This window comes from Pseudophryne corroboree, chromosome 8 (genome assembly GCF_028390025.1).
Source record: "Pseudophryne corroboree isolate aPseCor3 chromosome 8, aPseCor3.hap2, whole genome shotgun sequence".
Lineage (NCBI taxonomy): Eukaryota > Metazoa > Chordata > Amphibia > Anura > Myobatrachidae > Pseudophryne > Pseudophryne corroboree.
The window spans coordinates 376,787,148-376,801,970 of NC_086451.1; the positions used below are offsets into that span (position 1 = coordinate 376,787,148).

The 14,823-nt window shown below is 30.9% G+C and overlaps 9 non-coding genes across 9 annotated transcripts; all 9 read right to left on the reverse strand.

Annotated features, from left to right (window-relative positions):
- Positions 1–1,764: 1,764 nt before the first annotated feature.
- On the reverse strand, positions 1,765–1,873 carry TRNAL-CAA (transfer RNA leucine (anticodon CAA)). The gene is made up of 2 exons: positions 1,836–1,873; positions 1,765–1,810 (listed from the first exon to the last, which is right to left on the reverse strand). It is a non-coding gene; the product is annotated as a tRNA-Leu (tRNA).
- Positions 1,874–4,231: 2,358 nt separating this feature from the next.
- On the reverse strand, positions 4,232–4,340 carry TRNAL-CAA (transfer RNA leucine (anticodon CAA)). Its single transcript has 2 exons — positions 4,303–4,340; positions 4,232–4,277 (listed from the first exon to the last, which is right to left on the reverse strand). It is a non-coding gene; the product is annotated as a tRNA-Leu (tRNA).
- Positions 4,341–5,089: 749 nt separating this feature from the next.
- On the reverse strand, positions 5,090–5,198 carry TRNAL-CAA (transfer RNA leucine (anticodon CAA)). Its single transcript has 2 exons — positions 5,161–5,198; positions 5,090–5,135 (listed from the first exon to the last, which is right to left on the reverse strand). It is a non-coding gene; the product is annotated as a tRNA-Leu (tRNA).
- Positions 5,199–6,805: 1,607 nt separating this feature from the next.
- TRNAL-CAA (transfer RNA leucine (anticodon CAA)) lies at positions 6,806–6,914 on the reverse strand. Its single transcript has 2 exons — positions 6,877–6,914; positions 6,806–6,851 (listed from the first exon to the last, which is right to left on the reverse strand). It is a non-coding gene; the product is annotated as a tRNA-Leu (tRNA).
- A 697-nt stretch (positions 6,915–7,611) lies between these two features.
- Positions 7,612–7,720, reverse strand: TRNAL-CAA (transfer RNA leucine (anticodon CAA)). Its single transcript has 2 exons — positions 7,683–7,720; positions 7,612–7,657 (listed from the first exon to the last, which is right to left on the reverse strand). It is a non-coding gene; the product is annotated as a tRNA-Leu (tRNA).
- A 749-nt stretch (positions 7,721–8,469) lies between these two features.
- On the reverse strand, positions 8,470–8,578 carry TRNAL-CAA (transfer RNA leucine (anticodon CAA)). The gene is made up of 2 exons: positions 8,541–8,578; positions 8,470–8,515 (listed from the first exon to the last, which is right to left on the reverse strand). It is a non-coding gene; the product is annotated as a tRNA-Leu (tRNA).
- A 1,607-nt stretch (positions 8,579–10,185) lies between these two features.
- Positions 10,186–10,294, reverse strand: TRNAL-CAA (transfer RNA leucine (anticodon CAA)). Its single transcript has 2 exons — positions 10,257–10,294; positions 10,186–10,231 (listed from the first exon to the last, which is right to left on the reverse strand). It is a non-coding gene; the product is annotated as a tRNA-Leu (tRNA).
- Positions 10,295–11,847: 1,553 nt separating this feature from the next.
- Positions 11,848–11,956, reverse strand: TRNAL-CAA (transfer RNA leucine (anticodon CAA)). Its single transcript has 2 exons — positions 11,919–11,956; positions 11,848–11,893 (listed from the first exon to the last, which is right to left on the reverse strand). It is a non-coding gene; the product is annotated as a tRNA-Leu (tRNA).
- Positions 11,957–12,653: 697 nt separating this feature from the next.
- On the reverse strand, positions 12,654–12,762 carry TRNAL-CAA (transfer RNA leucine (anticodon CAA)). The gene is made up of 2 exons: positions 12,725–12,762; positions 12,654–12,699 (listed from the first exon to the last, which is right to left on the reverse strand). It is a non-coding gene; the product is annotated as a tRNA-Leu (tRNA).
- Positions 12,763–14,823: the final 2,061 nt, after the last annotated feature.

Consider the following 14,823-nt stretch of genomic DNA (forward strand, 5'->3'; position numbering starts at 1 on the left):
ATACAAATTATTTACTAAAATCTCTTTCAGGAAAAAACAGATTTATGTGTCTAGCAAGTAATTTTTGTAAACTTTTAGATATAGAGTCTGAGAGCCTGAATCTACTTTCTATTCCAATTTATTCTTTGTTTTATGATTTGTTTACTGAATACTGAAAGGATGTTTTGCAAATAATACATTTGTGAAAACCTTTTTTCTACATGGAACTAAACTTAAGAATTTTTTAACCAGTCATTGTGTATTTATCACTTAGGAATAATGTCATTAATTCAACTCTATGGCAACAAGTGCAATATTGGTGTGTAGATGGGATATCATACAATTTCTCCCATTTTCAAACTATTCTGTTCCCTATGTTTCTTTAAATAATTAGGCTGCACATTGTTAGAAATAAATGATAACAAGATTCCAATGTCCAAGAGAAGGACTTTTAAAAAAGAATGGATATCCTAAGGTCACTTGTTATTTTGCATGGTAGACTTATCCACAAATTAATATTCTTTTCATACAAAGTTCAAGAAAATAAAATTGTCAGAAGAGGGATTTGAACGCATGCCTCTTGACAGAGACCAGAACACCCATTTAGAGGAAGAATGCAATCTTGAGTCTGGCGCCTTAGACCGCTCGGCCATCCTGACAAGTACATATGCCCTTTAAATTAAGTTGGCAATAAAAGATTATAATGTACAAAAAAAGGATTTTGGGGTATCTTTCAGCCAAATAATATGTACTGCTTGAAAAAAGTAACATAAAATCAAGAACTTGGATTTATACAGTATACTACCGCTAAAGGTGAGCCATCACAATTAATACTTAAGAAAGACTGCTCAGGTTATAATGATATCCTTTATAATAACTATACAAATTATTTACTAAAATCTCTTTCAGGAAAAAACAGATTTATGTGTCTAGCAAGTAATTTTTGTAAACTTTTAGATATAGAGTCTGAGAGTCTGAATCTACTTTCTATTCCAATTTATTCTTTGTTTTATGATTTGTTTACTGAATACTGAAAGGATGTTTTGCAAATAATACATTTGTGAAAAACTTTTTTCTACATGTAACTAAACTTAAGAATTTTTTAACCAGTCATTGTGTATTTATCACTTAGGAATAATGTAATTAATTCAACTCTATGGCAACAAGTGCAATATTGGTGTGTAGATGGGATATCATACAATTTCTCACATTTTCAAACTATTCTGTTCCCTATGTTTCTTTAAATAATTAGGCTGCACATTGGTAGAAATAAATGGTAACAAGATTCCAATGTCCAAGAGAAGTACTTTTAAAAGAGGATGGATGTCCTAAGGTCACTTGTTATTTTGCATGGTAGACTTATCCACAAATTAATATTCTTTGTTTTATGATTTGTTTACTGAATACTGAAAGGATGTTTTGCAAATAATACATTTGTGAAAACCTTTTTTTCTACATGGAACTAAACTTAAGAATTTTTTAACCAGTCATTGTGTATTTATCACTTAGGAATAATGTCATTAATTCAACTCTATGGCAACAAGTGCAATATTGGTGTGTAGATGGGATATCATAAAATTTCTCCGATTTTCAAACTATTCTGTTCCCTATGTTTCTTTAAATAATTAGGCTGCACATTGTTAGAAATAAATGGTAACAAGATTCCAATGTCCAAGAGAAGGACTTTTAAAAGAGAATGGATGTCCTAAGGTCACTTGTTATTTTGCATGGTAGACTTATCCACAAATTAATATTCTTTTCATACAAAGTACAAGAAAATAAAATTGTCAGAAGTGGGATTTGAACCCACACCTCTTTACAGAGACCAGAACACCCATTTAGAGGAAGAATGCAATCTTGAGTCTGGCGCCTTAGACCGCACGGCCATCCTGACAAGTACATATGTCCTTAAAATTAAGTTGCCAATAATAGATTATAATGTACAAAAAAAGGATTTTGGGGTATCTTTCAGCCAAATAATATGTACTGCTTGAAAAAAGTAACATAAAATCAAGAACTTGGATTTATACAGTATACTACCGCTAAAGGTGAGCCATCACAATTAATACTTAAGAAAGACTGCTCAGGTTATAATGATAACCTTTATAATAACTATACAAATTATTTACTAAAATCTCTTTCAGGAAAAAACAGATTTATGTGTCTAGCAAGTAATTTTTGTAAACTTTTAGATATAGAGTCTGAGAGTCTGAATCTACTTTCTATTCCAATTTATTCTTTGTTTTATGATTTGTTTACTGAATACTGAAAGGATGTTTTGCAAATAATACATTTGTGAAAAACTTTTTTCTACATGTAACTAAACTTAAGAATTTTTTAACCAGTCATTGTGTATTTATCACTTAGGAATAATGTCATTAATTCAACTCTATGGCAAAAAGTGCAATACTGGTGTGTAGATGGGATATCATACAATTTCTCCCATTTTCAAACTATTCTGTTCCCTATGTTTCTTTAAATAATTAGGCTGCACATTGGTAGAAATAAATGGTAACAAGATTCCAATGTCCAAGAGAAGTACTTTTAAAAGAGGATGGATGTCCTAAGGTCACTTGTTATTTTGCATGGTAGACTTATCCACAAATTAATATTCTTTGTTTTATGATTTGTTTACTGAATACTGAAAGGATGTTTTGCAAATAATACATTTGTGAAAACCTTTTTTCTACATGGAACTAAACTTAAGAATTTTTTAACCAGTCATTGTGTATTTATCACTTAGGAATAATGTCATTAATTCAACTCTATGGCAACAAGTGCAATATTGGTGTGTAGATGGGATATCATAAAATTTCTCCCATTTTCAAACTATTCTGTTCCCTATGTTTCTTTAAATAATTAGGCTGCACATTGTTAGAAATAAATGGTAACAAGATTCCAATGTCCAAGAGAAGGACTTTTAATGAGAATGGATGTCCTAAGGTCACTTGTTATTTTGCATGGTAGACTTATCCACAAATTAATATTCTTTTCATACAAAGTACAAGAAAATAGAATTGTCAGAAGTGGGATATGAACCCACACCTCTTTACAGAGACCAGAACACCCATTTAGAGGAAGAATGCAATCTTGAGTCTGGCGCCTTAGACCGCACGGCCATCCTGACAAGTACATATGCCCTTTAAATTAAGTTGGCAATAAAAGATTATAATGTACAAAAAAAGGATTTTGGGGTATCTTTCAGCCAAATAATATGTACTGCTTGAAAAAAGTAACATAAAATCAAGAACTTGGATTTATACAGTATACTACCGCTAAAGGTGAGCCATCACAATTAATACTTAAGAAAGACTGCTCAGGTTATAATGATATCCTTTATAATAACTATACAAATTATTTACTAAAATCTCTTTCAGGAAAAAACAGATTTATGTGTCTAGCAAGTAATTTTTGTAAACTTTTAGATATAGAGTCTGAGAGTCTGAATCTACTTTCTATTCCAATGTATTCTTTGTTTTATGATTTGTTTACTGAATACTGAAAGGATGTTTTGCAAATAATACATTTGTGAAAAACTTTTTTCTACATGTAACTAAACTTAAGAATTTTTTAACCAGTCATTGTGTATTTATCACTTAGGAATAATGTAATTAATTCAACTCTATGGCAACAAGTGCAATATTGGTGTGTAGATGGGATATCATACAATTTCTCACATTTTCAAACTATTCTGTTCCCTATGTTTCTTTAAATAATTAGGCTGCACATTGTTAGAAATAAATGGTAACAAGATTCCAATGTCCAAGAGAAGTACTTTTAAAAGAGGATGGATGTCCTAAGGTCACTTGTTATTTTGCATGGTAGACTTATCCACAAATTAATATTCTTTGTTTTATGATTTGTTTACTGAATACTGAAAGGATGTTTTGCAAATAATACATTTGTGAAAACCTTTTTTCTACATGGAACTAAACTTAAGAAATTTTTAACCAGTCATTGTGTATTTATCACTTAGGAATAATGTCATTAATTCAACTCTATGGCAACAAGTGCAATATAGGTGTGTAGATGGGATATCATACAATTTCTCCCATTTTCAAACTATTCTGTTCCCTATGTTTCTTTAAATAATTAGGCTGCACATTGTTAGAAATAAATGGTAATAAGATTCCAATGTCCAAGAGAAGGACTTTTAAAAGAGAATGGATGTCCTTAGGGCACTTGTTATTTTGCATGGTAGACTTATCCACAAATTAATATTCTTTTCATACAAAGTACAAGAAAATAAAATTGTCAGAAGTGGGATTTGAACCCACGCCTCTTTACAGAGACCAGAACACCCATTTAGAGGAAGAATGCAATCTTGAGTCTGGCGCCTTAGACCGCTCGGCCATCCTGACAAGTACATATGCCCTTTAAATTAAGTTGCCAATAAAAGATTATAATGTACAAAAAAAGGATTTTGGGGTATCTTTCAGCCAAATAATATGTACTGCTTGAAAAAAGTAACATAAAATCAAGAACTTGGATTTATAGAGTATACTACCGCTAAAGGTGAGCCATCACAATTAATACTTAAGAAAAACTGCTCAGGTTATAATGATATCCTTTATAATAACTATACAAATTATTTACTAAAATCTCTTTCAGGAAAAAACAGATTTATGTGTCTAGCAAGTAATTTTTGTAAACTTTTTGATATAGAGTCTGAGAGCCTGAATCTACTTTCTATTCCAATTTATTCTTTGTTTTATGATTTGTTTACTGAATACTGAAAGGATGTTTTGCAAATAATACATTTGTGAAAACCTTTTTTCTGCATGGAACTAAACTTAAGAATTTTTTAACCAGTCATTGTGTATTTATCACTTAGGAATAATGTCATTAATTCAACTCTATGGCAACAAGTGCAATATTGGTGTGTAGATGGGATATCATACAATTTCTCCCATTTTCAAACTATTCTGTTCCCTATGTTTCTTTAAATAATTAGGCTGCACATTGTTAGAAATAAATGGTAATAAGATTCCAATGTCCAAGAGAAGGACTTTTAAAAGAGAATGGATGTCCTAAGGTCACTTGTTATTTTGCATGGTAGACTTATCCACAAATTAATATTCTTTTCATACAAAGTACAAGAAAATAAAATTGTCAGAAGTGGGATTTGAACCCACTCCTCTTTACAGAGACCAGAACACCCATTTAGAGGAAGAATGCAATCTTGAGTCTGGCGCCTTAGACCGCTCAGCCATACTGACAAGTACAAATGCCCTTTAAATTAAGTTGGCAATATAAAATTATAATGTACAAAAAAAGGATTTTGGGGTATCTTTCAGCCAAATAATATGTACTGCTTGAAAAAAGTAACATAAAATCAAGAACTTGGATTTATACAGTATACTACCGCTAAAGGTAAGCCATCACAATTAATACTTAAGAAAAACTGCTCAGGTTATAATGATATCCTTTATAATAACTATACAAATTATTTACTAAAATTTCTTTCAGGAAAAAACAGATTTATGTGTCTAGCAAGTAATTTTTTTAAACTTTTAGATATAGAGTCTGAGAGCCTGAATCTACTTTCTATTCCAATTTATTCTTTGTTTTATTATTTGTTTACTGAATACTGAAAGGATGTTTTGCAAATAATACATTTGTGAAAACCTTTTTTCTACATGGAACTAAACTTAAGAATTTTTTAACACGTCATTGTGTATTGATCACTTAGTAATAATGTCATTAATTCAACTCTATGGCAACAAGTGCAATATTGGTGTGTAGATGGGATATCATACAATTTCTCCCATTTTCAAACTATTCTGTTCCCTATGTTTCTTTAAATAATTAGGCTGCACATTGTTAGAAATAAATGATAACAAGATTCCAATGTCCAAGAGAAGGACTTTTAAAAAAGAATGGATGTCCTAAGGTCACTTGTTATTTTGCATGGTAGACTTATCCACAAATTAATATTCTTTTCATACAAAGTACAAGAAAATAAAATTGTTAGAAGTGGGATTTGAACCCATGCCTCTTGACCGAGACCAGAACACCCATTTAGAGGAAGAATGCAATCTTGAGTCTGGCGCCTTAGACCGCTCGGCCATCCTGACAAGTACATATGCCCTTTAAATTAAGTTGCCAATAAAAGATTATAATGTACAAAAAAAGGATTTTGGTGTATCTTTCAGCCAAATAATATGTACTGCTTGAAAAAAGTAACATAAAATCAAGAACTTGGATTTATACAGTATACTACCGCTAAAGGTGAGCCATCACAATTAATACTTAAGAAAAACTGCTCAGGTTATAATGATATCCTTTATAATAACTATAAAAATTATTTACTAAAATCTCTTTCAGGAAAAAACAGATTTATGTGTCTAGCAAGTAATTTTTGTAAACTTTTAGATATAGAGTCTGAGAGCCTGAATCTACTTTCTATTCCAATTTATTCTTTGTTTTATGATTTGTTTACTGAATACTGAAAGGATGTTTTGCAAATAATACATTTGTGAAAACCTTTTTTCTACATGGAACTAAACTTAAGAAATTTTTAACCAGTCATTGTGTATTTATCACTTAGGAATAATGTCATTAATTCAACTCTATGGCAACAAGTGCAATATTGGTGTGTAGATGGGATATCATACAATTTCTCCCATTTTCAAACTATTCTGTTCCCTATGTTTCTTTAAATAATTAGGCTGCACATTGTTAGAAATAAATGGTAACAAGATTCCAATTTCCAAGAGAAGGACTTTTAAAAGATAATGGATGTCCTAAGGTCACTTGTTATTTTGCATGGTAGACTTATCCACAAATGAATATTCTTTTCATACAAAGTACAAGAAAATAAAATTGTCAGAAGTGGGATTTGAACCCACGCCTCTTTACAGAGACCAGAACACCCATTTAGAGGAAGAATGCAATCTTGAGTCTGGCGCCTTAGACCGCTCGGCCATCCTGACAAGTACATATGCCCTTTAAATTAAGTTGCCAATAAAAGATTATAATGTACAAAAAAACATAAAATCAAGAACTTGGATTTATACAGTATACTACCGCTAAAGGTGAGCCATCACAATTAATACTTAAGAAAAACTGCTCAGGTTATAATGATATCCTTTATAATAACTATACAAATTATTTACTAAAATCTCTTTCAGGAAAAAACAGATTTATGTGTCTAGCAAGTAATTTTTGTAAACTTTTAGATATAGAGTCTGAGAGCCTGAATCTACTTTCTATTCCAATTTATTCTTTGTTTTATGATTTGTTTACTGAATACTGAAAGGATGTTTTGCAAATAATACATTTGTGAAAACCTTTTTTCTACATGGAACTAAACTTAAGAATTTTTTAACCAGTCATTGTGTATTTATCACTTAGGAATAATGTCATTAATTCAAGTCTATGGCAACAAGTGCAATATTGGTGTGTAGATGGGATATCATACAATTTCTCCCATTTTCAAACTATTCTGTTCCCTATGTTTCTTTAAATAATTAGGCTGCACATTGTTAGAAATAAATGATAACAAGATTCCAATGTCCAAGAGAAGGACTTTTAAAAAAGAATGGATGTCCTAAGGTCACTTGTTATTTTGCATGGTAGACTTATCCACAAATTAATATTCTTTTCATACAAAGTACAAGAAAATAAAATTGTCAGAAGTGGGATTTGAACCCACGCCTCTTTACAGAGACCAGAACACCCATTTAGAGGAAGAATGCAATCTTGAGTCTGGCGCCTTAGACCGCTCGGCCATCCTGACAAGTACATATGCCCTTTAAATTAAGTTGCCAATAAAAGATTATAATGTACAAAAAAAGGATTTTGGGGTATCTTTCAGCCAAATAATATGTACTGCTTGAAAAAAGTAACATAAAATCAAGAACTTGGATTTATAGAGTATACTACCGCTAAAGGTGAGCCATCACAATTAATACTTAAGAAAAACTGCTCAGGTTATAATGATATCCTTTATAATAACTATACAAATTATTTACTAAAATCTCTTTCAGGAAAAAACAGATTTATGTGTCTAGCAAGTAATTTTTGTAAACTTTTTGATATAGAGTCTGAGAGCCTGAATCTACTTTCTATTCCAATTTATTCTTTGTTTTATGATTTGTTTACTGAATACTGAAAGGATGTTTTGCAAATAATACATTTGTGAAAACCTTTTTTCTGCATGGAACTAAACTTAAGAATTTTTTAACCAGTCATTGTGTATTTATCACTTAGGAATAATGTCATTAATTCAACTCTATGGCAACAAGTGCAATATTGGTGTGTAGATGGGATATCATACAATTTCTCCCATTTTCAAACTATTCTGTTCCCTATGTTTCTTTAAATAATTAGGCTGCACATTGTTAGAAATAAATGGTAATAAGATTCCAATGTCCAAGAGAAGGACTTTTAAAAGAGAATGGATGTCCTAAGGTCACTTGTTATTTTGCATGGTAGACTTATCCACAAATTAATATTCTTTTCATACAAAGTACAAGAAAATAAAATTGTCAGAAGTGGGATTTGAACCCACTCCTCTTTACAGAGACCAGAACACCCATTTAGAGGAAGAATGCAATCTTGAGTCTGGCGCCTTAGACCGCTCAGCCATACTGACAAGTACAAATGCCCTTTAAATTAAGTTGGCAATATAAAATTATAATGTACAAAAAAAGGATTTTGGGGTATCTTTCAGCCAAATAATATGTACTGCTTGAAAAAAGTAACATAAAATCAAGAACTTGGATTTATACAGTATACTACCGCTAAAGGTAAGCCATCACAATTAATACTTAAGAAAAACTGCTCAGGTTATAATGATATCCTTTATAATAACTATACAAATTATTTACTAAAATTTCTTTCAGGAAAAAACAGATTTATGTGTCTAGCAAGTAATTTTTTTAAACTTTTAGATATAGAGTCTGAGAGCCTGAATCTACTTTCTATTCCAATTTATTCTTTGTTTTATTATTTGTTTACTGAATACTGAAAGGATGTTTTGCAAATAATACATTTGTGAAAACCTTTTTTCTACATGGAACTAAACTTAAGAATTTTTTAACACGTCATTGTGTATTGATCACTTAGTAATAATGTCATTAATTCAACTCTATGGCAACAAGTGCAATATTGGTGTGTAGATGGGATATCATACAATTTCTCCCATTTTCAAACTATTCTGTTCCCTATGTTTCTTTAAATAATTAGGCTGCACATTGTTAGAAATAAATGATAACAAGATTCCAATGTCCAAGAGAAGGACTTTTAAAAAAGAATGGATGTCCTAAGGTCACTTGTTATTTTGCATGGTAGACTTATCCACAAATTAATATTCTTTTCATACAAAGTACAAGAAAATAAAATTGTTAGAAGTGGGATTTGAACCCATGCCTCTTGACCGAGACCAGAACACCCATTTAGAGGAAGAATGCAATCTTGAGTCTGGCGCCTTAGACCGCTCGGCCATCCTGACAAGTACATATGCCCTTTAAATTAAGTTGCCAATAAAAGATTATAATGTACAAAAAAAGGATTTTGGTGTATCTTTCAGCCAAATAATATGTACTGCTTGAAAAAAGTAACATAAAATCAAGAACTTGGATTTATACAGTATACTACCGCTAAAGGTGAGCCATCACAATTAATACTTAAGAAAAACTGCTCAGGTTATAATGATATCCTTTATAATAACTATAAAAATTATTTACTAAAATCTCTTTCAGGAAAAAACAGATTTATGTGTCTAGCAAGTAATTTTTGTAAACTTTTAGATATAGAGTCTGAGAGCCTGAATCTACTTTCTATTCCAATTTATTCTTTGTTTTATGATTTGTTTACTGAATACTGAAAGGATGTTTTGCAAATAATACATTTGTGAAAACCTTTTTTCTACATGGAACTAAACTTAAGAAATTTTTAACCAGTCATTGTGTATTTATCACTTAGGAATAATGTCATTAATTCAACTCTATGGCAACAAGTGCAATATTGGTGTGTAGATGGGATATCATACAATTTCTCCCATTTTCAAACTATTCTGTTCCCTATGTTTCTTTAAATAATTAGGCTGCACATTGTTAGAAATAAATGGTAACAAGATTCCAATTTCCAAGAGAAGGACTTTTAAAAGATAATGGATGTCCTAAGGTCACTTGTTATTTTGCATGGTAGACTTATCCACAAATGAATATTCTTTTCATACAAAGTACAAGAAAATAAAATTGTCAGAAGTGGGATTTGAACCCACGCCTCTTTACAGAGACCAGAACACCCATTTAGAGGAAGAATGCAATCTTGAGTCTGGCGCCTTAGACCGCTCGGCCATCCTGACAAGTACATATGCCCTTTAAATTAAGTTGCCAATAAAAGATTATAATGTACAAAAAAACATAAAATCAAGAACTTGGATTTATACAGTATACTACCGCTAAAGGTGAGCCATCACAATTAATACTTAAGAAAAACTGCTCAGGTTATAATGATATCCTTTATAATAACTATACAAATTATTTACTAAAATCTCTTTCAGGAAAAAACAGATTTATGTGTCTAGCAAGTAATTTTTGTAAACTTTTAGATATAGAGTCTGAGAGCCTGAATCTACTTTCTATTCCAATTTATTCTTTGTTTTATGATTTGTTTACTGAATACTGAAAGGATGTTTTGCAAATAATACATTTGTGAAAACCTTTTTTCTACATGGAACTAAACTTAAGAATTTTTTAACCAGTCATTGTGTATTTATCACTTAGGAATAATGTCATTAATTCAAGTCTATGGCAACAAGTGCAATATTGGTGTGTAGATGGGATATCATACAATTTCTCCCATTTTCAAACTATTCTGTTCCCTATGTTTCTTTAAATAATTAGGCTGCACATTGTTAGAAATAAATGATAACAAGATTCCAATGTCCAAGAGAAGGACTTTTAAAAAAGAATGGATGTCCTAAGGTCACTTGTTATTTTGCATGGTAGACTTATCCACAAATTAATATTCTTTTCATACAAAGTACAAGAAAATAAGTTTGTCAGAAGTGGTATTTGAACCAATGCCTCTTGACAGAGACCAGAACACCCATTTAGAGGAAGAATGCAATCTTGAGTCTGGCGCCTTAGACCGCTCGGCCATCCTGACAAGTACATATGCCCTTTAAATTAAGTTGCCAATAAAAGATTATAATGTACAAAAAAAGGATTTTGGGGTATCTTTCAGCCAAATAATATGTACTGCTTGAAAAAAGTAACATAAAATCAAGAACTTGGATTTATACAGTATACTACCGCTAAAGGTGAGCCATCACAATTAATACTTAAGAAAAACTGCTCAGGTTATAATGATATCCTTTATAATAACTATAAAAATTATTTACTAAAATCTCTTTCAGGAAAAAACAGATTTATGTGTCTAGCAAGTAATTTTTGTAAACTTTTAGATATAGTCTGAGAGCCTGAATCTACTTTCTATTCCAATTTATTCTTTGTTTTATGATTTGTTTACTGAATACTGAAAGGATGTTTTGCAAATAATACATTTGTGAAAACCTTTTTTCTACATGGAACTAAACTTAAGAAATTTTTAACCAGTCATTGTGTATTTATCACTTAGGAATAATGTCATTAATTCAACTCTATGGCAACAAGTGCAATATTGGTGTGTAGATGGGATATCATACAATTTCTCCCATTTTCAAACTATTCTGTTCCCTATGTTTCTTTAAATAATTAGGCTGCACATTGTTAGAAATAAATGGTAACAAGATTCCAATGTCCAAGAGAAGGACTTTTAAAAGATAATGGATGTCCTAAGGTCACTTGTTATTTTGCATGGTAGACTTATCCACAAATGAATATTCTTTTCATACAAAGTACAAGAAAATAAAATTGTCAGAAGTGGGATTTGAACCCACGCCTCTTTACAGAGACCAGAACACCCATTTAGAGGAAGAATGCAATCTTGAGTCTGGCGCCTTAGACCGCTCGGCCATCCTGACAAGTACATATGCCCTTTAAATTAAGTTGCCAATAAAAGATTATAATGTACAAAAAAACATAAAATCAAGAACTTGGATTTATACAGTATACTACCGCTAAAGGTGAGCCATCACAATTAATACTTAAGAAAAACTGCTCAGGTTATAATGATATCCTTTATAATAACTATACAAATTATTTACTAAAATCTCTTTCAGGAAAAAACAGATTTATGTGTCTAGCAAGTAATTTTTGTAAACTTTTAGATATAGAGTCTGAGAGCCTGAATCTACTTTCTATTCCAATTTATTCTTTGTTTTATGATTTGTTTACTGAATACTGAAAGGATGTTTTGCAAATAATACATTTGTGAAAACCTTTTTTCTACATGGAACTAAACTTAAGAAATTTTTAACCAGTCATTGTGTATTTATCACTTAGGAATAATGTCATTAATTCAACTCTATGGCAACAAGTGCAATATTGGTGTGTAGATGGGATATCATACAATTTCTCCCATTTTCAAACTATTCTGTTCCCTATGTTTCTTTAAATAATTAGGCTGCACATTGTTAGAAATAAATGGTAACAAGATTCCAATGTCCAAGAGAAGGACTTTTAAAAGATAATGGATGTCCTAAGGTCACTTGTTATTTTGCATGGTAGACTTATCCACAAATGAATATTCTTTTCATACAAAGTACAAGAAAATAAAATTGTCAGAAGTGGGATTTGAACCCACGCCTCTTTACAGAGACCAGAACACCCATTTAGAGGAAGAATGCAATCTTGAGTCTGGCGCCTTAGACCGCTCGGCCATCCTGACAAGTACATATGCCCTTTAAATTAAGTTGCCAATAAAAGATTATAATGTACAAAAAAACATAAAATCAAGAACTTGGATTTATACAGTATACTACCGCTAAAGGTGAGCCATCACAATTAATACTTAAGAAAAACTGCTCAGGTTATAATGATATCCTTTATAATAACTATACAAATTATTTACTAAAATCTCTTTCAGGAAAAAACAGATTTATGTGTCTAGCAAGTAATTTTTGTAAACTTTTAGATATAGAGTCTGAGAGCCTGAATCTACTTTCTATTCCAATTTATTCTTTGTTTTATGATTTGTTTACTGAATACTGAAAGGATGTTTTGCAAATAATACATTTGTGAAAACCTTTTTTCTACATGGAACTAAACTTAAGAATTTTTTAACCAGTCATTGTGTATTTATCACTTAGGAATAATGTCATTAATTCAAGTCTATGGCAACAAGTGCAATATTGGTGTGTAGATGGGATATCATACAATTTCTCCCATTTTCAAACTATTCTGTTCCCTATGTTTCTTTAAATAATTAGGCTGCACATTGTTAGAAATAAATGATAACAAGATTCCAATGTCCAAGAGAAGGACTTTTAAAAAAGAATGGATGTCCTAAGGTCACTTGTTATTTTGCATGGTAGACTTATCCACAAATTAATATTCTTTTCATACAAAGTACAAGAAAATAAATTTGTCAGAAGTGGTATTTGAACCAATGCCTCTTGACAGAGACCAGAACACCCATTTAGAGAAAGAATGCAATCTTGAGTCTGGCGCCTTAGACCGCTCGGCCATCCTGACAAGTACATATGCCCTTTAAATTAAGTTGCCAATAAAAGATTATAATGTACAAAAAAAGGATTTTGGGGTATCTTTCAGCCAAATAATATGTACTGCTTGAAAAAAGTAACATAAAATCAAGAACTTGGATTTATACAGTATACTACCGCTAAAGGTGAGCCATCACAATTAATACTTAAGAAAAACTGCTCAGGTTATAATGATATCCTTTATAATAACTATACAAATTATTTACTAAAATCTCTTTCAGGAAAAAACAGATTTATGTGTCTAGCAAGTAATTTTTGTAAACTTTTAGATATAGAGTCTGAGAGCATGAATCTACTTTCTATTCCAATTTATTCTTTGTTTTATGATTTGTTTACTGAATACTGAAAGGATGTTTTGCAAATAATACATTTGTGAAAACCTTTTTTCTACATGGAACTAAACTTAAGAATTTTTTAACCAGTCATTGTGTATTTATCACTTAGGAATAATGTCATTAATTCAACTCTATGGCAACAAGTGCAATATTGGTGTGTAGATGGGATATCATACAATTTCTCCCATTTTCAAACTATTCTGTTCCCTATGTTTCTTTAAATAATTAGGCTGCACATTGTTAGAAATAAATGATAATAAGATTCCAATGTCCAAGAGAAGGACTTTTAAAAGAGAATGGATGTCCTAAGGGCACTTGTTTTTTTGCATGGTAGACTTATCCACAAATTAATATTCTTTTCATACAAAGTACAAGAAAATAAAATTGTCAGAAGTGGGATTTGAACCCACGCCGCTTTACAGAGACCAGAACACCCATGTAAAGGAAGAATGCAATCTTGATTCTGGTGCCTTAGACCGCTCGGCCATCCTGACAAGTACATATGCCCTTTAAATTAAGTTGCCAATAAAAGATTATAATGTACAAAAAAAGGATTTTGGGGTATCTTTCAGCCAAATAATATGTACTGCTTGAAAAAAGTAACATAAAATCAAGAACTTGGATTTATACAGTATACTACCGCTAAAGGTGAGCCATCACAATTAATACTTAAGAAAAACTGCTCAGGTTATAATGATATCCTTTATAATAACTATACAAATTATTTACTAAAATCTCTTTCAGGAAAAAACAGATTTATGTGTCTAGCAAGTAATTTTTGTAAACTTTTAGATATAGAGTCTGAGAGCCTGAATCTACTTTCTATTCCAATTTATTCTTTGTTTTATGATTTGTTTACTGAATACTGAAAGGATGTTTTGCAAATAATAC